The following is a 25,916-nucleotide window of genomic DNA, read 5'->3' as shown; positions in this document are numbered from 1 at the left end:
GGTAGAGGAAGACAAACAAACTTTGGAATGGGTGAACAATGGCATTGCAGCAACAAACTTGGTTTCCCCTAATTTAATAGTCACTAAGGGACTTTTTTGTACAGATGCCAATTCAGAGAACAAGTGTAAAACATTCTCAAAACTAATGAAGGGTCTTTAATATTTCATGCTACTGGATTTATTCCAGTGCTGTGATTAAGGAAACAGTTGCAACTGGGCCAGCTAGGACCTTCCTCCATCTTAATATTAAAATGCTATCAAAATATAGGGAGTCAGTATAACCTAGTCGAGTTAGGTTATAGAGGCCTGGGAGACAGGAGATGGAGCTTCTAGTCCCGGCGTTGCTACTTGCCTGCTGGGTGATCTTGGGCAAGTTATTCAAACTCTACGAACCTCAGTTTGTTCATCTGTAAAAGAGGGAGAAGCTTCCTCCCCTTCTCCCTTGTTAAGCCCCTTGTGTGACTGGAACTGTGTTTGAACTAATTCTCCTTTAACTATCACAGGACTTAGTACAGAGTTTGGTGCATATTAAGGGCTTAATAAATGCCATAATTGTTATTATTATTGTTTCCATTATTATTATCCACAATATTATTGGTCGTTAATATTTATCATTATTGATTAACATTAATATGTTAATAACATTCTCAATAATAATATTAAATTAGCCCCTGATGCTGACATCTAGCCCCTCTCTTGCTCCGAATTCTGAAGAGGGGTGGAATTTCCTTTCCCTTCTTGGAAGGCTCCACATTCCCTGCTGAGCAGAGCAGTAGCTCCAAGGATATCGATGCCTGTCTACTTGCTTTGTTTTGCTGTCTGTCTCCCCCTTTTAGAGTGTGAGCCCATTGTTGGGCAGGGATTGTCTCTAACTGTTGCCGAATGTGCATTCCAAGCGCTTAGTACAGTGCTCTGCACACCGGAAGCGCCCAATAAATGCAATTGAATGAATGAATGAAAGGAAAGAATAGCCACTGATTTTTGCTCAATTTTAGATTTTGCTCATTTGCATTAGATTTTCGATTTTTGCCCAGTTTCGTTTTAATCTTGCTTCCCCATACTCCCACTCTTGAATAAACACTTTACATTCTCCAAGTTTATCTGGGACATATCTACCTAACCTCAAAGAGCTGACAGACTAGAGGTTCCCATTGCAGTAGGGGTGGGGGCTCTGCTCACTGACCTGAAGCCTGGCCAGGGTTGGGCGGACAGGACTTGGGGAAGGACAGAAAAGCCGGAGACCCTCCCCTGTCAGACTGTCGCTCTGACGTCAGGGTTTCTGCAGCCGGCTCGGAGGCGAGACTTGTGGTATATGGCCGTAAAACAGGTTGGCCCCGACCGACGGTGTAATAGCCACTAATGCTAGGTTGGAAGTTTAGCTTTGGCCAATGTGGATTTTGTCTGGAAAAAATACTCCTACTGAGAAAGTCTCCAGTAAATCGCCTAGTCCCCTCCCTCAATAGACAAAGCACTTATATACATATATCTAATTTTATTTCTATTAATGTCTGTCTCCCCCTCTAGATTGTAAGCTCATTATGAGCAGGGAATGTGTCTGTTATACTGTACTCTCCCAAGCCCTAAGTACAGTGGTCTACATACAGTAAGTGCTCAGTAAATACGATTGACTGACTGACATCATCATAGGCTAGGGCTACTTTAGCAAATGATCTGGAGAGTTTAGACCCCCTCTGATTTCAGTGCTCCGCTTACTTTAAAGTGAGGAATATAATCTAAAATCTGGAAGTATGGAGTCATATTCCTATCCCACAGGGAGCTTGCGAATAACTGGAATATATAAACAATTCATAAAAATCCAAAAGAGTTAGACAATCCATGAATGAGGACATGATTAGAGAGTCTTTCTCAAAATGCCCTCAGTGAGCAACTATTACAGAAAAAGAAATGTAGTCAGACTTAAAAATCAAGAAAGAGATTCCCTAAGAATAACTTTTTACCTGCTTCATGCAAGTTGAGTTTGAATTTTGTAGTTTTGGTAGGTCCACCTCATTGGAAAAAGAACCAGTTAAATGTCAAAGGGAAGGCCACTGAAAAGAAAACCCCTTTTGTCAAAAAAGACCATAATTTTGGCACAAAGCAGCCTCCCCCGAACTCTAGGCCGTTGAAATCAAATCTAGGTTTTCCTTGCAATGGAAATGCTCCAAACCCTTTCTTGAAAGGTGCAAACTACTTATCTTATTCATCTTTAGCTGACAGTGGTAACAATGGGATTAACAGGAAGCCTTTCAGAAATGGGAGAGAGAAGAAAGGGAGGGGTTGTTCTTGAATCCAACAAAGCCTTGTGTTAATCAGGGTGAAATATGTTATTGGTTAAATTTTGCTGGCTGGAGCATTGCATTGCATAGGTGGGGTTCTTTCCTCTTTGGCTATTTTTCTTAGGAGTTTCCATTGAGATTGTTGGAAAAGGGAAATTGGGAGTAACACACAGAGACTTTGCCTCTTCAGCAAGGATCTCACGCCAACGCAGGATAGGAGCCAAAACGTAGGCTGCTCTGAGCTCCCGAAACTGGTGGTGCCACCTCCCGGTCCCCACGACCCAAGAGTGGGTGCACTGGAGTCAATGGGAATCACCATCTTAGTCGTGGATTTGTCATCTGCCCCGACACTCACGATACTCTTTCCATTTCTCTTTTTATACAGGTCCCCATCTCTCCTTTAAAATCAGGATGATGATCTTTTGACCTGAAAGGTGAACTTAACCTTATGAATATTCCTTCCCCAAATCACTGAAACACTTTTCCACTGCTGCATCCTCCAACTGTAGTTTGATGTTTCTCTTTTGAAACCATCTTCTCCTTGGCACCCTCTCCATGATCTTTTTCAAATCCTACTCCTAGCTTTCCACTATGAACTGTACCAGAAAAAGCAATGTTGTGGAATTAGTCCTTATTCTCTAACTGCAGCTGGGACTAGTTAAAATTCTTAATTTGCACACATAAGTACTAATTCCACTAATGCCCCTATAAATACTGTTCAATACGATTGATTGATTGAGCTAGCCCATACTTTTTATTTCCATGTCTCAACTCTATGGATGAGACAGCTGGTCCTGTTCCATCACAGAGATCAATCAGTGACACTTACTGAGTGCTTACTGTGGGCAGAGCACAATAATAACAACAGTAATAATATTAAAAATAATATTTGTTAAGTGCTTACTATGAACCAAGCCCTGTACTAAGCACTGGGGTAGATAGAAGATAATCAGGTTGGACACAGACTCTGTCCCACATGGGGCTCAGAATCTAGGTAGGATTTAAGCAACATTTAAAGATAAGGAAACTGAGGCCCAGAGAAGTTGTGACCTGCCCAAAGTCACACAGAAAAGAAGTGGCAAATCCACAATTAGGACCCAGGTCCAAGTTCTTTCCACTAGGCCATGATCCCTGCCATCAGAGAATTTATAGTTTAGAGGATGCCAGCTAGGTAGTGTACGTTGGCTTTCCATTTCCATTTACTCATCTAGCACCAGCTTTCCTAAAAGTAAGGGGTTCACATCTCCTTGCACACGGCATAGGAGAGACCAAGTTCCAGAACAAAATGTCTCAGGAGTGCTTCAGTAACTTGCTCACTCTACATACTTGAGTTCTCTGCTTGGAAATCCGATCCTGTGGTCACATACAGCTTGGAGAAACAGTTATAAATCATTAACAGATTTACATTGTTCAACTGTCTTGGGCAAGGCCTTTTCAGGTCAACTTTGTGAAAACAAGCCAGGTTTGAGTGGTATGGGTATTTTACCCAAAGGCCTGTTAGGTGACTGTAGAAGAACTTGATGTTCCTCTCTCTTGAAGCAGGGAACCCATCAACCACAAACGGAGACCTTCTCTAATTATGCTTTCTCAGAGAAATATTTGCCAGTCATCAAGCTCCTCAGTAGTTTGTCAACAAACTACAACTTTGTCAGGACATCCCAACTCCATTTCAGAGAGAGCTTTTTGGTGAAGAGCTTTGGTCTACAGTCACTAACTCCCTCTGCAGGGCAGCAAGGAAAAAATGAAAGGAAGGTAATTATTAATAATGATAAATATGGTCATCATCAATACTATGTGCAGAGCACAACATTAGGAGCTTGGGAGAGTACAATACAACAGAGTTGGTGGACACATTCCCTGGCCACAGTGAGCTCAGGGGAGTATGTAATAATAATGTTGGTATTTGTTAAGCGCTTACTATGTGCTGAGCACTGTTCTAAGCGCTGGGGTAGACACAAGTCAATCAGCTTGGATATAGTCCCTGTCCCAAATGGGGATCACAGTCTAAGTGGGAGGGAAAACAGCCACTGAATCCTCATTTTACAGGTCAGGAAAATGAGAAACAGAGAAGACAAATGACTTCCCAAAGATACAATGCAGACAAGTGGAGGAATCAGAATTAGAACCCAAGTTCTCTGACTCAGAGCCCATGTGCATTCCATTAGATCACACTGTTTCTCAAGATGCTTGATTGGCTCACAGAACAAAACAGGGGTGGCTGGTGGAGTGTGGAATGTGGAATCCCAGGAAAACTCATCTACTAGTGTCCTGGGAGAGCGATACCCACCTAAGATCTCCCCTCAAATCTGGGGAGATCAATGGGTCTTCAATACTTCTGAGCCTGAAGAAATGGAAGAAATGAGAAGCAGCATGGCCTAGTGGCTAAAGCTCAGGCCTGGGACTCAGAAGAACCTGGGTTCTAAACCCAGCTCTGCCACTTGTCTGCTGTGTAACCTTGAGTAAGTCACTTCTCTGTGCCTCAGTTACCTTATCTGTAAAATGGGGATTAAGACTGTGAGCCCCATGTGGGACAAGGACTGTGGCCAACCTAGTTATTTTGTATCAACCCCTGTGCTTAGTACAGTGCTAGGCACATAGTAAGTACCTAACAAATGCCATTAGAAGAAAAAGAGAGGGAAGGAATCTGGAAATGGAGGGCGCCCTTAAGCCAGACATTCATTCATTCATTAAATCATATTTATTGAGCGCTTACTGTGTGCAGAGCACTGTACTAAGTGCTTGGAAAGTACAGTTCAGAAATAAAGATCCATGTCCAGGAGACATGGACAGACATTGGCAGGTCTAGGGGATCCACCAAGCCCTAAGAATAAGTCATCAGTCAATCAAGTATTTATTGAGTGCTTACAAGCTAGCAGGGGAGATAGTAATTAAAACAAATTGCACAGAGGGAGCAACAGAGAATAAAAATATGTACATAAATGCTGGAGGAATGAGGGTGGGGTGAATATCGAAGGTTCTTAGGAGGTAGAATCCAAGTGCCTAGGTGATGCAGAGAGGAGGGAGAATAGGAGTGGCTTCCTGGAGCAGATGCCGTCGAGTCGTTTCCAACCCATAGCGACACCACAGGCAAATCTCTCCTAGAACGCCCCACTCTCCATCTGTAATCGTTGTGGTAGTGTATCCATAGAGTTTTCTTGGTAAAAATAGGGACGTGGTTGTAGTAGGACTTTAAAGATAGGAAGAGCGATGGTCTGTGAGGTATGAAGGAAGAGTGACTTTCAGGAAAGTCGGAGGGTTTGAGCAAGATGCTGACAGCATGAGAGGGAGATCGAGGCACAGTAAGTAGGTTGGTATTAGAGGGGCAAAGTGTGCAGGCTGGGTTGTAGTTGGTATTAGAGGGACTGGGCTGTATTGGGAAAAGAGCAAGTCTAAGTAAAAGGAAGAGAGGGTCTTCAAGTGTTCAGTGCTTAGAATAGTACATTCCAAGTGCTTAGTACAATGTTCTGCACATAGTAAGCGCTCAATAAATACTACTGAATGAATGCTTTACATCATCATCTTCAGTGGTATTTATTCATGTATTCATTCATTCAGTCATATTTATTGAGCACTTACAGTATGCAGAGCACTGTTTATTGAGTGCTTACAGTGTGCAGAGCATTGTCCTAAGCAAATGGGAGAGTACAATATAACAGAGATGGTAGACACGATCCTTGCCCACAATGAGCTTACAGTCTAGAGGGGGAGACAAACATTAATATAAATAATTTGCAATATAGAATTTATAGATAAGCACATAAGTGTCTTAGGGGTTGAGAGTGGGGCAAATATCAAGTCAATCACATCGAGTGCTTACTGTATGCAGAGCACTGTATTAAGTACTTGGGTGAGTACGATACAATAGAATTAACAGAAACGTTCCCTGCCCACAATGAGCTTACAGACCAGAGGGGGAGACAGACATTATTATGAATAAATAATTTATTATACATAATTTAAAGATATGTATATAAATTCCCAAAGGTCACAGATCAATTAATCATATTTATTGAGCACTTACTATATGCAGAGCACTTATGCTAAGCGCTTGGGAGAGTACGACACAACAGAATTAGCCGATACGTTTCCTACCCATAACGAGCTAATAGTCTAGAGGGATCCAAGTGCAGATCAAATCACCTTGTAAACATTTAACAATGATAATAATAATGATAAAAGCTATGGTGAGGAGTTTCGGTTGGTGGTTGGATAAGGATCAGAGTATTCTGAGAAGTGGAAAGAAGGGCACCACATTTTATTTATTTATTTATTTATTTATTTAAAGAGAACCTGCTCACCTGGGAGCAAAGCACCTCAGGACATTAGGAGCCAAGGAGCTATTGTTCAGGAGAACTTTCTGGAGTTTGGCAGGCTTTCCAAAAGATCCAGATCCTCTCTTTAAGTGGCGGCAGAGGGTGGGGTGTTGGAGAGAGAGCTCTGGCCTAGGTTTCTGCCAATCTGACCTGGAGATGGACCTTAAAAGTTTTTAAAACAAAAATCCGGGGTCAACGCTAAAAGTGAAAACTCCTTTTATAGCACTTAAAACTCTGGAACCAGAAAGCTGGAGACTAGAGCGCAGAGCACAAACCAGAATAAACTACCTTATCTTAGACAAAATAACACAGGAACTGAGCTGGGGCCTGAGGTTTGCAAATGAACATTTTATGACATTCTAACAGGTCCTAAAGTACATCCGCATGGAGCTCAGAACTGGCGTCAATTAGTATGAAATGAGTATGTTAGAGAACCGAGGATTACCATAATCAAGAATAATCCAAATGGCCTTTGTCCATTTCCTAGTCCCTTTTTGACGGGCTTTTCTGAATGTACTCAGTGGAACTGAGGGGTGGTTTTTTTTACAATGGCACTTGGGACACACCTTCCACGCGGTGGTGAGGGTAAAAGCAATGCTGACCAGAAGACCCTCTGTGTCATCCATGTAATTAACAAATGCTGTGGGTAACATAGAGGTATTAACGCAAGCCAAATTAAGCTAAAAGAGGACAAGCAAACACACAGTATGGCCAAAGCCAGGACACCCAAGCAGCAGCAGCAGCAGAGAGAATCTGAGGACTGATGTTTTTGTTTGACTGCTGAATTAAATTGCTATTTGTTAAACCTGATGATAGCCAAGATGGGCAAGATAAATACCCTCCCCTTCTGTCTCTGTCCCCAGAGTGGTGACACAGCAGTCATAAGAGGATGTGACTACATGACCCTTTGCAGAGCAAAGTGAGAGATCAAAAAAAAACCCAACACTCCCAGGCTGCCCCAAGGAAGAACCAGCCCACTAGATTTTAAACACCTTGAGGGCCTGAATCATACCTACTAATTCTACGGAACTACTGAATTACCTAGTGAATTTACTAAACACAGTATGGGCTCAACGAATAGGATCAACTGATTAATTGAACCTTCTAAGCCCTTAGTTGAGTGTGCTGCACCCAGGAAGTGATCACTAAAAGCTATCGACAAATACTCCACCTACACCCATGCCCTTGGAAAACTCATTAACTCCCAAGGTTTCAACTACCATGTCTATGCAGATGATTCCCAATCTACTTCTCCAGCCCTGACCTCTCTCCTTCTCTGCAGTCTCACATTTCCTTCTGCCTTCAGGACATTTCTACCTGGATGTCCCACTGACACCTCAAACTTAACATGTCCAACACAGAACTCCTCATATTCCCACTCAAACCATGTCCCACCTCTGCCTTTCCCATCAGTGTAAACAACACTACTCTCCTCCCTGTCTCACAGGCCCATAACCTTGACGTTACCCTCGACTCATCTCTCTCATTCAACCCACATATTCAATCTGTCACCAAATCCAGTCAGTTCAACCTTCATGACATCACTAAAATCCACCGTTTCCTCTCCAACCAAACTGCTATTATGCCAATCCAAGCACTTATATCCCATCTAGACGGCTGCATCTGCCTTCTTGCTGATCTCCCTGCCTCCTCTCTCTCCCCTCTCCAGTCCATACTTCACTCTGCTGCCCAGATCATTTTCCTACAAAAATGTTCAGTCCATTTCTCCCCATTCCTCAAGAACCTCCAGTGACTGCCCATCCACCTTTGCATTAAACAGAAACTCCTTACCATCAGCTTTAACTCAATCAACTTAGCCTCTCCTATCTTACATCACCAATTTGCTACTACAACCCAGCCCGCACACTTTGCTCTTCTAATGCCATCCTACTCACTGTACCTCAAATCTCATCAGTCTTGCCACTGACCCCTTGTCCTTATCCTCCTTCTGGCCTGAAATTCTCTCCCCCTTCATATATGACAGACCACAACTCTTTCCACCTTAAAAGCCTTAATAAAAATCACATCTCTTCCAAGAGGCCTTTCCCAACTAAGCCCTACTCCGTCTCCCTTCTAAAGGGACGTATTTAGATCTGTCCCCTTTAAGCACTTGATAGTCACCCTCCCCTCAATCCCACGGCATTTGTGTACGTATCTGCAATTCATTTTATTTAATGTCTATCTCCATCTCTAGACTGTAAGTTCCTTGTGGGGAGGGAAAGTGCCTGCCATCTCTATTGAATTGTCCCTTCCAAGCGCTTAGTACAGTGTTCTGCACACCGTCAGAGCTCAATAAATACCACTGAATGATTTACTAACTAATAATTGATGGAGTGATTGAGGAAAGAGCTGGCACTTTCTCCCACCAATATTGGTAAAATTAGAGGACTGAGGTTGAGGATGATGAGCGCATAGACTGAAGCTTTTCCCCATAGGTTCCCCCATTCCTCCTTCAGCCTCTGCATCAAAATTGGGCTGTGCACTGGGAAGAACATTTGTTCTGGCACCAAATCTCCCCAGCACAGCTTTGCTGGCCATTTCAACTTTGTCCACCTGCTTCTCCCTGTTCCACTGGGCTCTGAGATCATGATCCAACCTGGACATGTCAAAAGTGGCTGGAAAAAGTTATTCAATGACCTCCTATGTCTACAACTTTCCTCCTGGCTGGTAATAAGGCAAAATAATTCCTTAGGAGCCTAAAAGATGTTTCCTTAAATTTCCTTCTTTCAGAAGCCCACTGGCTATTATCATTCAATCCATCAAACTCAGGATGCAGAATTTCACATGGAAAGCTTATTATGGGCAGGGAACGTGTCTGTTATAATTCTGTTGTTTTGTACTCTCCCAAGAGCTTAGTACAGTGCTCTGCACATAGTACGTGCTTGATAAATACCAATGATTGAGTAGTTTTTAAAAATCCACGTACCGCCTCCACTTTTTTATGGTATTCGTTAAGTGCTTACTATGTGCTAGGCACTGTACTAAGCACTGGGGTAGATACAAGCAAATCAGGTTCAACACGGTCCATCCCCACTTGGGGCTGATAGACTTAATCCTCATTTTATAGATGAGGGAACTGAGACACAGAGAAGTGAAGCAACTCGCTCAAGGTCAAACAAATGGCAGAGTCAGGATTAGACAATCCAGGTGCTTAACTCCCAGGTCCATGCTCTATCCACTAGGCCAAGCTGCTTCTCTAACTCATTGTAAAAACTACTTACAAATCTAGAGTTAGTTGGTCATGGTATTTCTGAAATGCTTACTGCTAAGCTCTGCGCTAAACGTTCCATTAGTAATAAGTAATAATTAAATAATTGTGGTATTTATTAAGCACTTACTATGTGCCAAGCACCATGCTAAACTTTGGGGTGGAGACAAGCAAATTGGATTAGACAGACACTGCATCTATCTCTCCTAGGGCTCACAGTCTAGGAGGGATAGATTGATATAAATAATAATAACAGTGAATGGTGAATAATATATCGGTGACAGAGTTAAAAACCCAAGATAGCAATGCTAAAATTAGCCAAAAAAAAAGGCCCAACTCTTGGAATAGATGTCGTTCTGGGCAGGCAGTACTTAATCACAAACTCCAGCAGCCTCCCCAGGGTTTTAAAATATCTAGAGGCCTGGACTGGGGCTTCCGGTGCAAGGAGTTTGGACTGCCAAGGGAGCCGCTTCTGGGCAATGGGTAGTGGTCATCCTGGGATTGGTGGTTGTAATGGGGCTTAGGACAATGTGCCTGTCCATCTCCTGCCCCTAGAAATTTGGGGTTTCCAGCATTCATTCATTCAATAATATTTATTGAGCGCTTACTATGTGCAGAGCACTGTACTAAGCGCTTGGAATGTACAAATTGGTAACAGATAGAGACAGTCCCTGCCCTGTGACGGGCTTACAGTCTAATCGGGGGAGACAGACAGACAGACAGACAAGAACAATAGCAATAAATAGAATCAAGAGCATTAGCAAATATATTTCAATTCCCTCTAGCTGCACAGATTTTCTACTAAACCATGGATACTCCATACTATAGATTAGTTTTGCCTCACCCACAATAACCCAAAACACCTTTGAGGTATTCCTTCACAGGACTGTGGCTTTGCTTATATATGATCAACACTCCACACTCGGCGAAGGTGTTGGATTCTAAATAGGTAGCCTCGTTCTTCCTCCTTCTCACAATATTAGTAAATAATTTTGGTCTGCCTGCCTCCCCTAGTAGATTGTGAGCTCAGGGAGGGCAGGAAGTGTGTCATTTGCTACTGTGGTACTCTCCCAGACCTTCTTAGGATCGCACCTGGAGAGTTTCCAGTACACTACAACCAGTTACGGATAAGGGAGGGAGAGTCCTAGCAGAGGGATACCAATTCCATTCCTAGATTTAGCAGTGGCTAACGAGTGGAAGGCAATCTGCTGAAATACAAAACTCACCCGTACCAGGCAGCAGCGTACGGGAGAGTCAAGGGTGGAGACTCAAGTTTGCTGTGCGGATGGCGGCAGTGGTAAACCAATTCCTGATTCTTACCAAGAAAATTCTGAATATACTACCAGAACAAATGCAGATGGAGGTGGGGCATTCTGAGGGAGATGTGTCCTTGAGTCTCGATGAGTGGGAGATGACTCAAAAGCATAAGACAAGACTCTCCCAGAACCTTAGTATAGTGCTTTTGCACTCAATAGGTACTCAGTAGATACCACTAATTGATGGATTCTAAACTGAGAAACTGGACTTCTCCAGGGAAGCGTTTGTGTTTGAATTTCAGCTAAGTGTTTGAATCAGTTTGTTTAGTTACAGAGGGGGAAGATTTCTTGCCAAGATGCTCACTGGAATGAATGGACACACCTCAATCCTGAGACGTCTGGACTGAGAACTATTCATTCATTCATTCAATCATATTTAATGAGCGCTTACTATGTGCAGAGCACAGTGCTAAGCGATTGGGTGAGTACAATATAACGATAGACAGTTTCCCTGCTCATAGTGAGCTTACAGTCTAGAGGGGGAGACAAATTAATATAAATAAATCAATTACAGATTTGTACATAAGTGCTGTGGGTCTTGGATGGGGGAATGAATAAAAGGAGCAAGTCAGGGTGATGTAGAAGGGAATGGGAGAAAAGGAAAGGAAGGCTTAGTTGGGGAAGGTCTATCGGAGGAGATGTGCCTTCAATAAGGCTTTGAAGGTGGGAGAAAGTAATGGTCAAACCTTTGCAGAGAAATTGATTTTAGTGCAAAGTGGCTTGAGCAATCTCTTACCAAAAACCAGAATGTGACCATCCACCCATTCCGGTCAAGGATAAATTCCCCAGCCAATTCTTCCCATCTTTATTCCACAATGGGGCTAGCTCTAAAAAGCCAGAAAAGGAGACTGATTTGAAATATTCTGAAATCCTGCCTGAGTCAAGGCCTGGGTCAGGCCAAAATTATCCTCTCTATCATCCACTGAGGTTTTTTTTTGGAGTGCCTGGCACCAGATTAGGTAATCGAGATTCTTCAGAATGGAATTATTTAACTGTGGGGCTTTTCATAAAGAGTTTCTAGTTTCCACCAGGCCATGTGAGCAATCAGTAGTATGTACTGAGCACTTACTGGGTACTTACTAATATTAATGAATGACAACTGTGGAATTTGCTAAGTGCTTACTATGTGCCAAGTACTATAATAAGCCCTGGAGTAGAGATCAGATAATCAGGTCAGACGTGGCTCCTGTTTCACATGGGTCTCAAAGTCTACAGAGGATAGGGAATGGGTATAAAAGACCCACTTTACAGATTAGGGAAACTGAGGCACAGAGCAGTAAAGTGACATCCAAGGTCACACAGCAGGAAGCACCAGAGCCAGGATTAGAACCCAGGCCCTCTGACTCCCGGGCCCAAGCTCTTTTCAGTAGTTCAACACATTTCCCAGGACTGTTCTGTACTAAATACTCTACTAAGTACTAAGTACTGTCCTAAGCACTTGGCCTAATGCAATAGAGATACAAAACATGATCCTTACCTTCTAGGAGCTTGCCTCACAGTGCTCAGTCCTCTATCCAGATTTTCATCAGACTTTGTTAGTTCACTGCTCTCTGACAGACACTAGAAAAATCACAATTTTGTAAAGCATAAGCTGGGCTCCTCTAAAATCATCAGAATCCTTACCCTGGGGGAGTAGAATAAGAACAGATATCAGTTTTCAAATGGGTGGGCATTTGATCTAGCCCAAGGGTACTTAAAATAATAGGAAATCTTAACCTTGCATTTGGATTTCGTTGCCTTCAATGAAACTTGAGTGTATTACCTGAAGGAAAAAAACAACTTCCACTTTTCTGAGAACCCAGTAAAAGAGTTGGGGAAATAAATGCCATTACACTTTAAGAAGGCTGAAGAGCGTCTGAAAATAGTTCCAACGTCCACCACTTGTCATAAAACCAGGCCAGACATATACACTTGGCAGGCCCCAGCTCATGTGGCCTAATGAACGTTCGCTCCGCGGAAACCGCCGGCCCCGTTACCACCAGAGCTTTTTAATGACAAGTTGACGAATAGTGGATCTTCCCTCCATTCGTGCTGGCTGAATGCTTGACATTAATCTCTGGTCCACGTAATGCGCTTGATTATATGGGAAACAAAAGAGGCTTATTTGCCATAAGTCTTTGCGTAATAAAGAGAGAGACAGTCATTAAGGCCAAAAATGCTCTGGAGCCTCAGCAGAAAGGACCAGAGGAGATAAGACTTTTAAAAATCAAATCTGTCTCCCTCCAACCCTTATTAAATGCTGTCTTTCCCTTCACTGCTGGCCGTGGGCCCGAACAATGTTCTAGGCCCTCCAGGGAGGGGTCTGGCTTTACATCATTCCCTCAGGGAGGACTCAAGCCTGAGCCCGTGCCCTTCCTGACCAGCCAAAGATACTGGCTGGATTCCAAGTCCCTGATCTGAAGGCAGAAGGTGTGCTCTCCCTAGTGACAGTAATAATTCATAATAATAATTGTGATATTTATGGTATTTATTAAGCGCTTACTATGAGCCAAGAATGGAACTAAGCACTGGGATAAATACAAGATAGTCAGGTCAGACACAGTCCCTGTCCACGATGGAGCTTACATTCTTAGTAGGAGGGAGAATAGATACTGATTCCCCATTATATAGATGAGGAAACTGAGGCCCAGGGAAGTTAAGTGACTTTTCCAAGGTCACACAGCAGACAAGTGACAGGGTGAGGATTAGAACTCGGGTCCTCCAACTTCCCATCCTGTTCTCTTTTCACTAGGCCAAAGAGCTTCTCCAAGGAGAAGCAGCGTGGCTCAGTGGAAAGAGCATGGGCTTTGGAGTCAGGGCTCATGAGTTCGAATCCCAGCTCTGCCACTTGTTGGCTGTGTGACTGTGGGCAAGTCACTTAACTTCTCTGTGCCTCAGTTCCCTCATCTGTAAAATGGGGATTAAGACTGTGAGCCCCACGTGGGACAACCTGATTCCCCTCTGTCTACCCCAGCGCTTAGAACAGTGCTCGGCACATAGTAAGCGCTTAACAAATACCAACATTATTATTATTATTAGCTCCTCAAATCCTTGTCCTCTGCAGTTCAAGTTAACCTCTGAAATGGCAAGAAGAAGGAGACGCTGGACACTCGACGGGTTTCCAGAGGCCCCTCACACCAGAACGCTGCTGATGGCAGAGGAAACTTGGCAGGCAGAGGCCTTGATTATATCTGTCAGAAGTGCACACGCACGCACACAGCCTGTAATAGGGGCCTGTTGCCCGAGGGATCAAGCTAGGACAGAACGCTGCAGGAATATGCTCCCATCCTCCCCAATCCAGGGTTCCGGCTGCTTCACCACTAGAGGTGGTGATCAGTCCGAAATTACTCCCTCGTTCTACCTGAGGTAAAGCGAGTCTGTCTGAGGTAATCACAAAAAGTTTCTGGTGACTTCCTAACTAAACTGAACCCACATCCTCCCTCCCTTTCTCCTCTCTTGTCCCTTGCAAAGAAATACCCTGTCACCACTTTTTTTTCTCAAAGGGAATCCTCCTCACATGAAGGTTAATGATCTTCTGATAACCAGGCTAGATACATGGTACAAAACAGCAAAACAGCTCCGGAAAGCACATCTATTGTTTATTTTTAGTAGTCTTTCTTGAACTGTGCAACCATGTATGTACTGTTGACCGGGTGGGAATGCGGATTAATGAGCGACAAACCTCAAAAGGTTCAGAGTTTCCATCTGGATAAGCCACTGAGGTTTTTTTCATGCTTATCCCAATGTTATCTGACCCTCCCGGGTCTGCAGAAATTGGGCTGGAAATCCCACAAGGCCAGACTCTCTCCAGAGATCTCCGAGGGCTTCCAGCTTCTATTTGGCCGGGAATACCGTCTCCCACGTGGCCCTTTGGCACTTCTCTTTCCAGCTGGCAGCAGGGAGGAGTGGAGCAGGAAACAAGGAAGAAAGGTTTCGAACCTCCTTGGAGGGTTTTCAGCAGGTTCAGTTGGAAGGTCAGCCTTGTTGCATGCCCTAGTTCTTCCTCCTGCTCCTGCTACTTATGAATCTGCTTGTCTTCCTCTTTCGATTCTAATCCCCAAGAGGGCAGGGACCTGCCTTTTGTTTCTGCTGGATCCTCCCAAGCACTTAATATAGTGCTCTGCACCAGTAGGTGCTCAGGAAGTGCCACAGATAACAATGATGATGATGATGATGATGAGTTTTTTTCTCCTTTATTTCAGCCCAGGAAACCAAATCGAACGCTTAGTGGATAGGGCACAGGCCTGGGAGTCAAAAGGACCTGGGTTCCAATCCTGGCCCCGCTACATGTCCACTATGTGACCTTAGGCAAGTCACTTAACTTCTCTGTGACTCAGTTTCCTCCTCTGTAAAATGCAGATTATTATGCAGATGAGGAAACTGAGGCCCAGGGAAGTTAAATGACTTTTCCAAGGTCATGCAGCAGGCAAGGGAGAGGGTCAGGATTAGAACTCACATCTCCAACTCCCCATCCAGGGATTAAGACTGCGAGCTCTATGTGGGACAGGGTCTGTGTTCAACCTGATTATCTTGTATTACCCCAGTGCATAGTACAGTGCCTGGCACATAGTAAGCACTCAACAAATATCACAATTATTATATTATTATAGGATGAGCAGCTTTCCCTCATTTCTGCCCACTGATTCATGAAGTGGCATCAAGCCCCTCTTGGCACTTTTTCTTCCTCTTCAAGTAAGATGGCCTACTATCAACCCGGTTTGCCAGGGCACTAGGCAGTTGGTAATCTCAGGCGTTAGAGAAGCAGCATGGTTTAGTGGAACGAGCACAGGCTTGGGAGTCAGATGAAGTGGATTCTAATCCCTCCTCCACCACTTGTCTGCTGTATGACCTTGGGCGAGTCACTTAACTTCTCTGTGCCTCAGTTACCTCATCTGTAAAATGGGGAATTAAAAGTGTGAGCCCCATGTGGGACAACCTAATTACTCTGTATCTACCCCAGAGCTTAGAACCGTGCTTAGCACATAGTAAGTGCTTAACAAATACCACAATTATTTTAAAAACCCAATCAGGACAGTATAGATTATAATGGGTGCTATCTCCACAGAAAAATGGAAAACGAACTGCCTGAGGTTTTTCAGCACATCATCTAACCAGCGGCATTGGAATATGTAACTAATCCTCTGTTTTGCAAAAGTTTCTCTAGGCTCAATTCACTGAATGAACATTTACAGCTCAGAAGTTCCTCTGCCGGAAGAGAACTGAGACATTAGGGAGTGTGGGTTCAAAATGATCAAAGACACATAGACCCCTGCCCTCTTGGGGCTTACCATTGAGTTGGATCCAGGCAGCAGAAACACTAAATTTGGCAGACTGTATGGCTCCGTCAAATGATGATGATGGAATCTCCTTTCGCAGATGATGGATGTGGCCCCGTTTATGTACAAAGACCTCAGCACAGAGATCACGAGTGAAGGAGTGCACTCTCTCTTATTCCTTCCAGTCGATCTCATCTATCTAGCCACCGACCTCTCGCCCACATCCTTTCTCCGGCCTGGAATGCCCTCCCTCTTCAAATCGGACTGACTGAACTACTGAACCTACTGACCTACTGAACGCACATCTCCTCCAAGAGGCCTTCCTTGACTAAGCCCTCCTTTCCTCTTCTCCCATCTCTTCTGCGTCAACTTGACTTGTCCCTTTATTCATCCTCCTTCCCAGCCTCACACCATATATCTGCAATTTTATTTATTTATATTAAGGTCTGTCGCTCCCTCTAGACTGTAATCTTGTTGTGTGCAGGGAATGTGTCTATTATATTATTATACTGTACTCTCCCAAGTCCTAGTTCAGTGCTCTGCACACAGTAAATGCTCACTAATACGATTCACTGACTGACTAACCGGTCACAGTGAGTACAATGAGCAAGTAAATGCACACAGTCCAGTACAGACATAAAGTGCCAGGCTTTATGCATTACAAAGGGTGGGAAAAGGATCTTGCTGGTTAGGTTGGTCTCACTGCAAAGTAGTTTGGGTTTTTTGTTTGTGCTTTAATGATAGTTTAGTGCTTACAATGTGCCAGGCACTAAACTGAGCACTGGGGTAGATATAAGGTAATTAGACTGGACACAGTGCCTATCCCACAAGGGGCTCACAGATTAAATTGAAGGGAGGACGATTTAATCTCCACTTTACAGATGAAGTAACTGAACCACAGAGAAGTTAATTGGCTTGCCCAAGGTCACAAAGCAGACAAATGGCTGAAATGGAACTAGAACCCGGGTCCTCTGACTCCCAGACCCTGGCTGGCTCTATCCACTAGGTCACTGCCGCTTTCCTAATTGCTTTAACTGCCCTTACTGCCTACCCAGAACAAGGAGTCTTGACTTTCACTATTTAACCCCAAAGACTCCCAAGAATCAAGTCAGAAAGTTCAACTGTAGCATTTATGATCAATTAATCATATTTATTAAGCGCTTACTGAGCACAGAAAACACTATACTAAGCTCCCATGATGTTCCTACTGGGGCCAAGTCCTGCACTAAATGCTGATTATCCTCCGAAAGGTGAAGAAAGGGCTTGATCTTTCTTGCTGAGACTTGAGAGTATGTGTCTATATGATGATAAAAGTAATTCTTATGACACTAAAACCAACCCCTCTGGCTTAGTGTTAACTACAGCATATTTTAACAGGCATAAATTGTAATAATTAACTCCAAGCCTGACTGCAAGAGGATAACAATAATTTATATAGCAGCTTCCAACCTAAAGAACTTTGCGGATTTTATGGGGGTGAAGTCACCTCAGCTACTGCTGACTTACAGTTAGTTCTCTGGGCTAATGTAGTAGGAAGACACAACCGTTAATACAAGAAGTGAAGAAAAATAGCTTGCTTAATTGAAGGTGCAGAACCCAAAATGTTACAACTAAGAGTGATTCATGCACAGGCTGAGGTTCTCTTGGTTAAAATGTTCAGAAAGTTTTGAAATTTTCTTACTCTTTCAAAAACTGGATTTCAAAGCTGTGACTTCACAGACACGAAATGTAGCCACAGGGTCAGATCAGAGTTTATGAAATATCACATGTGTTCTAGCTCTGTGCAGTGTAAAGTCAGTTTTTGGAAGAGACCCCATTCTTACTTTCACCACATATCCTTATACACTGTTGCTTCTCCTCTGTAATTGATTTTTAGTTCTGTCTGCCCCCACTAGACTATAAGCTACTTAAGGGCAGGGATCATGCCTACCAACTGCTGTATTGTGGTCTCCCAGGCACTTAGTATAGTATTCTGAACCCAATAAGAGCTCAATAAATGCCAAAGGCTGGTTGATTTGAAAAGCATTGACTGATGTGAGAAGCAGGGTGGGCTAGTGGGAAGAGCACAGGTCTGGGAGTCAGGAGGATCTGGGTTCTAATCCTGACTCCACCACTTGTCTGCTGTGTAACCTTGGGCAAGTCATTTCACTTCACTGTGCCTCAGTTATCTCATCTGTAAAATGGGAATTAAGACTGTAAGATACATGTGGAGCTTATGTACAACCTGATTAGGTTGTATTTACCCCAGCTTTCAGTACAGTGTCTGGCACATAGTAAGTGCTTAACAAATACCATAAAAAAAAAATTGCCCAGAGACATGCACAGTCACACATAATCATTTTGAGCTCATGAATACTCTCTCTGACTCAATAAACAGGAAGCACAAGGTGGCTAAATGTTCGCTCAAAGAGGAAAGGGAATTCAGAAGAGCTGCATTCCCCTCAGAAAACTCCTTTCCTTAGAGACCAGAAGCACAGAGCCAGAGAGAAGCAAAATAACTGAGGCCTGGCCAGGTCACGGTCTCCAGACCATGTGGATTATGAGTTTGAGGAACAAACCAGAAAGTCAGGTCACCCTGTTTTGCTGCTCTGCCAGGGAAATTCTGTAAAGTTCCCATGAGACAGTTCCTTCTCTGAGTTTCACCTGGGAAAAAAATAACTGCTGCCATCAACCTCTTACATGGAATCCAATCTGCATCAGCCAAAGGGCAGACACCTAATCCCATTCCCCACCTCAGACAGAATAGTGTGGCCAGTTCTCCAGTTTTATGTTGGACTGTTGGTTTTTCAGCTGACGTGTTCCCTGCTCAATTCAGAAATGGACTGGATACTTTTGTGTCTGTTTTTTTATTTTGATTTCAGTACCAAGTCTCCCTCCCCTTCAACTAGAACTAGACTACTGTGTCAGCCTTCTCTCTGACCTCCCTTCCTCCTCTCTCTCCCCGCTCCGGTCTATTCTTCACTCCGCTGCCCGGCTCATCTTCCTGCAGAAACGATCTGGGCATGTCACTCCCCTTCTTAAACAACTCCAGTGGTTGCCTATCGACCTCCGCTTCAAACAAAAACTCCTCACTCTAGGCTTCAAGGCTCTCCATCACCTTGCCCCTTCCTACCTCTCCTCCCTTCTCTCTTTCTACCGCGCACCCCGCACGCTCCGCTCCTCTGCCGCCCACCTCCTCGCCGTCCCTCGGTCTCGCCTATCCCGCCTATCCCCTGGGTCACGTCCTCCCGCGGTCCTGGAACGCCCTCCCTCCTCACCTCCGCCAAACTGATTCTCTTTCCCTCTTCAAAACCTTACTTAAAAATCACCTCCTCCAAGAGGCCTTCCCAGACTGAGCTCCTCTTCCCCCTCTACTCCCTCTGCCATCCCCCCTTTACCTCTCCGCAGCTAAAGCCTCATTTTCCCCTTTTCCCTCTGCTCCTCCACCTCTCCCTTCCCATCCCCACAGCACTGTACCCGTCCGCTCAACTGTATATATTTTCGTTACCCTATTTACTTTGTTAATGAATTGTACATCGCCTTGATTCTATTTAGTTGCCATTGTTTTTACGAGATGTTCTTCCCCTTGACGCTGTTTAGTGCCATTGTTCTTGTCTGTCCGTCTCCCCCGATTAGACTGTAAGCCCGTCAAACGGCAGGGACTGTCTCTATCTGTTGCCGACTTGTTCATCCCAAGCGCTTAGTACAGTGCTCTGCACATAGTAAGCGCTCAATAAATACTATTGAATGAACTAGAACAGCTCTAGGAATGAAGCAGTGTGGCCTAGTGGAAAGACCATGGGGCTGGGAGTCACAAGACCTAATCCCAGTTCTAATCCTGGCTCCTCCACTTGTCCATCCAGGATCCCCAGGCCTAAGTCTGCTAAGAGGAGACCTTTTCCCTCCCCTGGGAAAACACACCTTGACAAGTCAACACATATTTGATGCCCTGGGGTGGGGTCAGATCAGGTCTATTACCCACAAATCATTGTACACTTTGGAAGTTCCAGGTTTTTGAGGATCCCCAGTAAATAAAAATGTGTAAGGTTGAGAACAGGGTCTTCATTTTAAAATCTCAAAGAAAATAACCTTCTGAGGTCAGCACCCTCCAAGAGAGACAACCAGATACACAATGCTATAGCTTCAGAGTTCTGAAATATAACAAACCCAATCCCAGAGAAAAATGTGCTTCTTTGTACCTCTGTGTGAATTTCTTTAACCTTTCAAAGGACTCCAGACTTTCCCGTGTTGTTTTTCTAAAAATTGAGACTCGCTAAGACACATTTCTCTGCACGACAATGCACACACAACTATTCTGTCCAGCCAGCTCCAACCCAAGGAGAAAAGTGCACGTCTTCGAAAGGGAAGCTGAGGGGAAGACTGAGTCCCAGAAAAATTGATGAGGTGAAAAGAGTAAAGGGGAAAAATTGGAAGTGACAGGATTTGCCGAAATAAAGTGAGATAACAGAAGTAAATTGAAAGGTGCTGGGAATGATGAGCAAATGAGCAAATGAAAAAAAAATGCAGATGGGAAAGAAATAAAAGCCAGGAGGAGTGGATGAAAGAACTTTTCTGAGGTGATGGAAATGACTGATAAAAGATCTACAGTGACATCAGTGATTAAAAAATAAATTGTTAGGTGTGACGAATGAATGAGGGGAAAATGAAGTATTAGCAGCTCCATATTTTTAAATATCTAGAGGTGAAGTTCCCTTTCTGGAAATGTGGGGACCAGATGCAATGGAAGGAGGCAGACTTACATAACACATAAGAGGTGTGAGCTGAATGGTGCGTTTAAATCAGATGCAATTGGTTAATGCCCTTCCTGTTAATCCTTCTGTTAATCCGGGACAAGGAGGCTATGCTCCCATCCTATGCAAGGTGACAGGGCTTCTGTTACCCACCAGCAAGGGGCTTGCATCTGACACTGTCTCGGAAGCCCCCAAGTTTCCTTTTCTGTAAAATTAGGGAAGGAAACCATGGAAACACAAAGCAACTTCCTTGCTACCTCACAGGAAGTCAATGGAAATTGTTTCTAGGGAGGGACAGGCAACTACAGTGTGAACCAGAAAAATCTCAACTCCAATACCAGGGTTGTGGCGAACAGGAGCATATAATAATAATGTTGGTATTTGTTAAATGCTTACTATGTGCAGAGCACTGTTCTAAGCGCTGGGGTAGATACAGGGAAATCAGGTTGTCCCATGTGAGGCTCACAGTTAATCCCCATTTTACAAATGAGGTAACTGAGGCACAGAGAATTGAAGTGACTTGCCCACGGTCACACAGCTGACAAGTGGCAGAGCTGGGATTCGAGCCCATGACCTCTGACTCCCAAGCCCGGGCTCTTTCCACTGAGCCACGCTGTTCTGGCCCCAACTGAGCGGGGCTCCACAGGGGCGGAGGAAACCCCAGTGGCTGCGTGACCTCCTCCATACCCTCAGCGGGGCTGCCTACTGGCTCGGCAGGGCCACCATCCCAGCATTCTTGCCTGCAGCCGCCCACTTCCAAAGGAAGGTTTGGACCCAGACCAGAGAGCCTCTCGGAAGTGGCAGCAGCTTGGAGCCAGCCATCTGAGCCACTCTGCTCTGCACCTTCATCCCAGCATCACTGCCTGGCACACCCAGGGTCGTGCCAACTTCAGACACGGTGTCAGGAACCCCGTTCGGGCCAAAGTAGCCCGTTGCCCAGTAGTGTTCCACTGAATGGGGGACAGAGAGGGAGGGAGCTGGTAGGCCAGTAAAGGTTCAAGTTGACCGGCTCTCCTCTCTGTGGGCTTGTGGGTGGGAAGACAGAGGGTGGGGGGAAAACGGGACCATCAAATACAACATCAAAAATGTGAAATCATTCTTCACTCATTCTTCAACCTATTGTTGCAGCATAAACTCAATTACACTTGCCATTTATGCTCATGGAATTCTCCCAGGTGGAACGGAAAGTCCTTGCTCATTCCAAGCTTCAGTGGAGAAATTCCTCTCTGTGTCTTTTAATAATAATTATGGTTTTTGTTAAGTGTTTTCCTCTCAGACACTCCTGATAGTTTCAGTTTTTCACCCTAGACCGAGAGTATTCTTTGGGAATGACTACTGCAAGGAAGAGACTGAGAGGGAGACTATGAAGCTGATGTGTTCAAGCCTAATAAATCAATCATTTTTACCCAGAGTCCCCACCAATCCAGGCCCCTGCCCCAGAGAACTGAGGCCACAGGGCCTGCTACAGAAGCAGCTCTCTGACACTCTTTTATTTGATGAGTCGATTTGCAGTTACATAAAGCCACAGCCTCCAGGGGCTCTCCTTGGCCTGGCGAACTGGGCAGGAAAGAAGCTGAGTTGGCCGCCAGGAGACCTGCCCGGCTCTCTGGCTCCTAAGGAACCTCAAGCTGTTTTGCAGACTGAGTGAGCAAAGCAAACTCCAACGTGATCATTTTCCTTCTCATAGCTTCATCCCGCTAGTTATTTCCTTGCAATTTTAACTTCGAGTTCCTGTTATGCTTGCCTTTAACAGCATTCACATGGTTAGCCGTCAACCTTGAAAGTAATTATTTGGCCTTCAAAAACTGCACAGGCCTCAAAATTTTCCCACCGTGACCCCTTCTTTACCAATCAATCAATAGACTTTATTAAACACCTACTGTGCGCAGAGCGCTGTATTAATCAAGTGGCAGAGTTCAGTGGACTTAGAAGATCTGATCTCTGCCCGCTAGTCAGAGTCAACCCTATCGATTGCCCCAGGAATTAGGGCTTGAAGTCTGGAGTCAGAAAACCTGGGTTTTTGTCCAGTCTCTGCCAAGAACCTGTGACTTTGGGAAAAGTCACAACCTCTTGAGGCCTCAGTTTCATCAGTTGAAAAATGGGGATAATAATTCCTGCCTCATCAGGGATGCTGAGGGTTGTTTTTACGACAGTTATGATGGGAATCACTTTGACAAAATTAAAGCAACAGATGAACTTGATTTTTTCTCTCAATCCTCACCTCTCTCAGTATTTCCCCCAGGCACCGATTTCCGGAATCCGAAGAAAAGGGGTATGGAGTCAAAGACTCCAATCAAATGCTGAGATGGGGATAATTTTCTTAATAATAACAATGATGGTGATATTTGTTAAGGGCTTACTATGTTCCAAACACTGTACTAAGCATGGGGTAGATACAAGATAATCAGGTTGGACATAATTCTTGTCCCTCATCAGGCTCATAGTCTAAGTAGGAAGGAGAACAGGCATTGAATCCCCATTTTACAGGTGACAAAACTGAGGCCCAGAGAAGCTAAGTGACTTGCCCAAGGTCCACAGCAGGCAAGTGGTGGCATTGAGATTAGAACTCAGGTCTTCTGACTCAATCAATCAATCAGTAGTATTTTCTGAGTGCTTACTGAATGCAGAACACCGTATTAAGTACTTGGGAGAGTACAATGCAACAGTGTGGCTCAGTGGAAAAGAGCCCGGGCTTGGGAGTCAGAGGTCATGAGTTCGAATCCCAGATCTGCCACTCGTCAGCTGTGTGACTGTGGGCAAGTCACTTAACTTCTCTGTGCCTCAGTTCCTTCTTCTGTAAAATGGGGTTGAAGATTGTGAGCCCCATATGGGACAACCTGATTAATCTATATCTACCCCAGTGCTTAGAACAGTGCTCTGCACATAGTAAGCACTTAACAAATACCAACCTTATTATTATTTGTTTGTTTCTCATGCTCTTTACCCTAGGCCACGCAGACTCTGAAGAGCTCTCTGCCATTTACAAAAATTTTCCAGCTTTGTTCATTAACTCATAAAAGCGTATCACTGATGAGTCACCCTTATAAATGGAAGGCCTGGGTCGACCTTCAATTCATACTTTTGATCACCCCCACAGTGGAGTAGGCACTGTCCAGTATTGATGGTAAATACTGTCCCTAACCTGTGGGAGTGAGCTATCTTGGATCAATACTTCCCCTTTACACCAGACCTCAGGTGCCACCGCAAAATGGCAGCATCAATCCTCAATGAGAACTGAATCTACTGACCTCGGATGGATCAGAATGCTCCCGACAGAGTCAAACGATCCGCACTGACTGGCTTCCACCGCTTTGCTGTGTGTCACCAACGGCATGCTGCCGTCCGTGACCGCACATCGCTAAGACACTCACCAAGCTCTCAGTCCTTCCAGTTTGGCTCTCCTCCTTCCTGCATGCCAAGCTCCTCGGGGCTTCAGAGAGGAAAAACCTCCATCAGCCAATCAATCAGTGGTATTTATTGAGCACTTACTATGTGCAGAGCACTGTTCTAAGTGCTTGGGAGAGTACAAAAGAAGAGAATAAGTAGACTTGTTCCCTGCAGAGGGAACGGTGCTCTGTGGGATGGCACAGAAAGGAATTAGGAAAGGAACACAGATTTTCCACTGGGCATATCCCACTCTTTCCCCTCTCACCCAGGTCCAGCCCCGCCCTAACTTTGCAAGCCTGTGGCTGAACAGGGGACGACAGACCACTTTGGATCTGAGGAAATCAGGTTGCCTCCACTTCCAGAGGCCCCATGACCAGCGGATAGGCCCAAGGGAGGTGCAAGCCTGCTCTTTGAGTCCTCAGTACTCATCGTGCCAGATCCTCTGGCCACCCCAGGCTGTGATAATGGCCTCTAACCTCTCACACAGATGGTCTTGGGCACCAGTCCAGGTAGAGGAGAACAGCCAGAAATGGAAGGAGGGAAGATATACACTGGTTCCTAGGAGAGTTTTTGTTGTTGTTATTTTTCTGGTATTTGACAAGCACTAAGTGCTGGGGCAGATACAAGCTAATCAGGCTGGACAAAATTCCTATCCCACATAGGCCTCACAGTGTTAATCCCCAGTTTGTCTTGTCTTATGTTGTTGAGTCATCTCTGACCCATAACTAGTCCATGGACATATCTCTCCCAGAATGCCCCAACTCCATCTACAATCATTCTGGTAGTGTATCCATAGAGTTTTCTTGGTAAATATACCGAAGTGGTTTACCATTGCCTTCTTCCACGCAGTCAACTTGAGGCTCCACCGTCGACTCTCTCCCATGCCGCTGCTGCCTAGCACAGGTGAGTTTTGACTTTTAACTGATTGCCTTTCACTCTCTAGCCATCCTTCAAGCTAGGAATGGAATGGGTACGGCTCTGCTTGACTCTCTCTCCCATAGTCGAGACTGGTAGAGTATTGGAAACTCTCCAGTGCAATCTTGAGAGGGGAATCCCTAGTTTACAGACTAGATAACTGAAGCACAGAGAAGTTATGTGATTGCCCAAGGTCACCGGAAGAAAATTGGTGGAGCTGGGATTAGAATTCAGGTCCTCTGACTTCCAGTTCTGTGTACTTTCCATTAGGCCATACTGCTTCTTTATAGGGTCCTGGACAGAATGTGGAAATTGAACAGGGAATGGGACTACCGATATTATATTGTATTCTCCCAAGCACTTAGTTCAGTGCTCTGCATACGGTAAACTTTCAACAAATACCACTGATGGATTTCTTGAAATTGAGTGACTGAATGGTCACAGAGAATCTGGCTAAGCAGCTTTCACCTGAATGCCTGGGGAGATGATGTAGGCAAGTAGAACCTGGAGTCCAGG

Source organism: Ornithorhynchus anatinus, chromosome 14, assembly GCF_004115215.2.
Source record: "Ornithorhynchus anatinus isolate Pmale09 chromosome 14, mOrnAna1.pri.v4, whole genome shotgun sequence".
NCBI lineage: Eukaryota > Metazoa > Chordata > Mammalia > Monotremata > Ornithorhynchidae > Ornithorhynchus > Ornithorhynchus anatinus.
The sequence above is the reverse complement of the archived record's forward strand: the minus strand, read 5'-3'. Positions refer to the sequence as shown.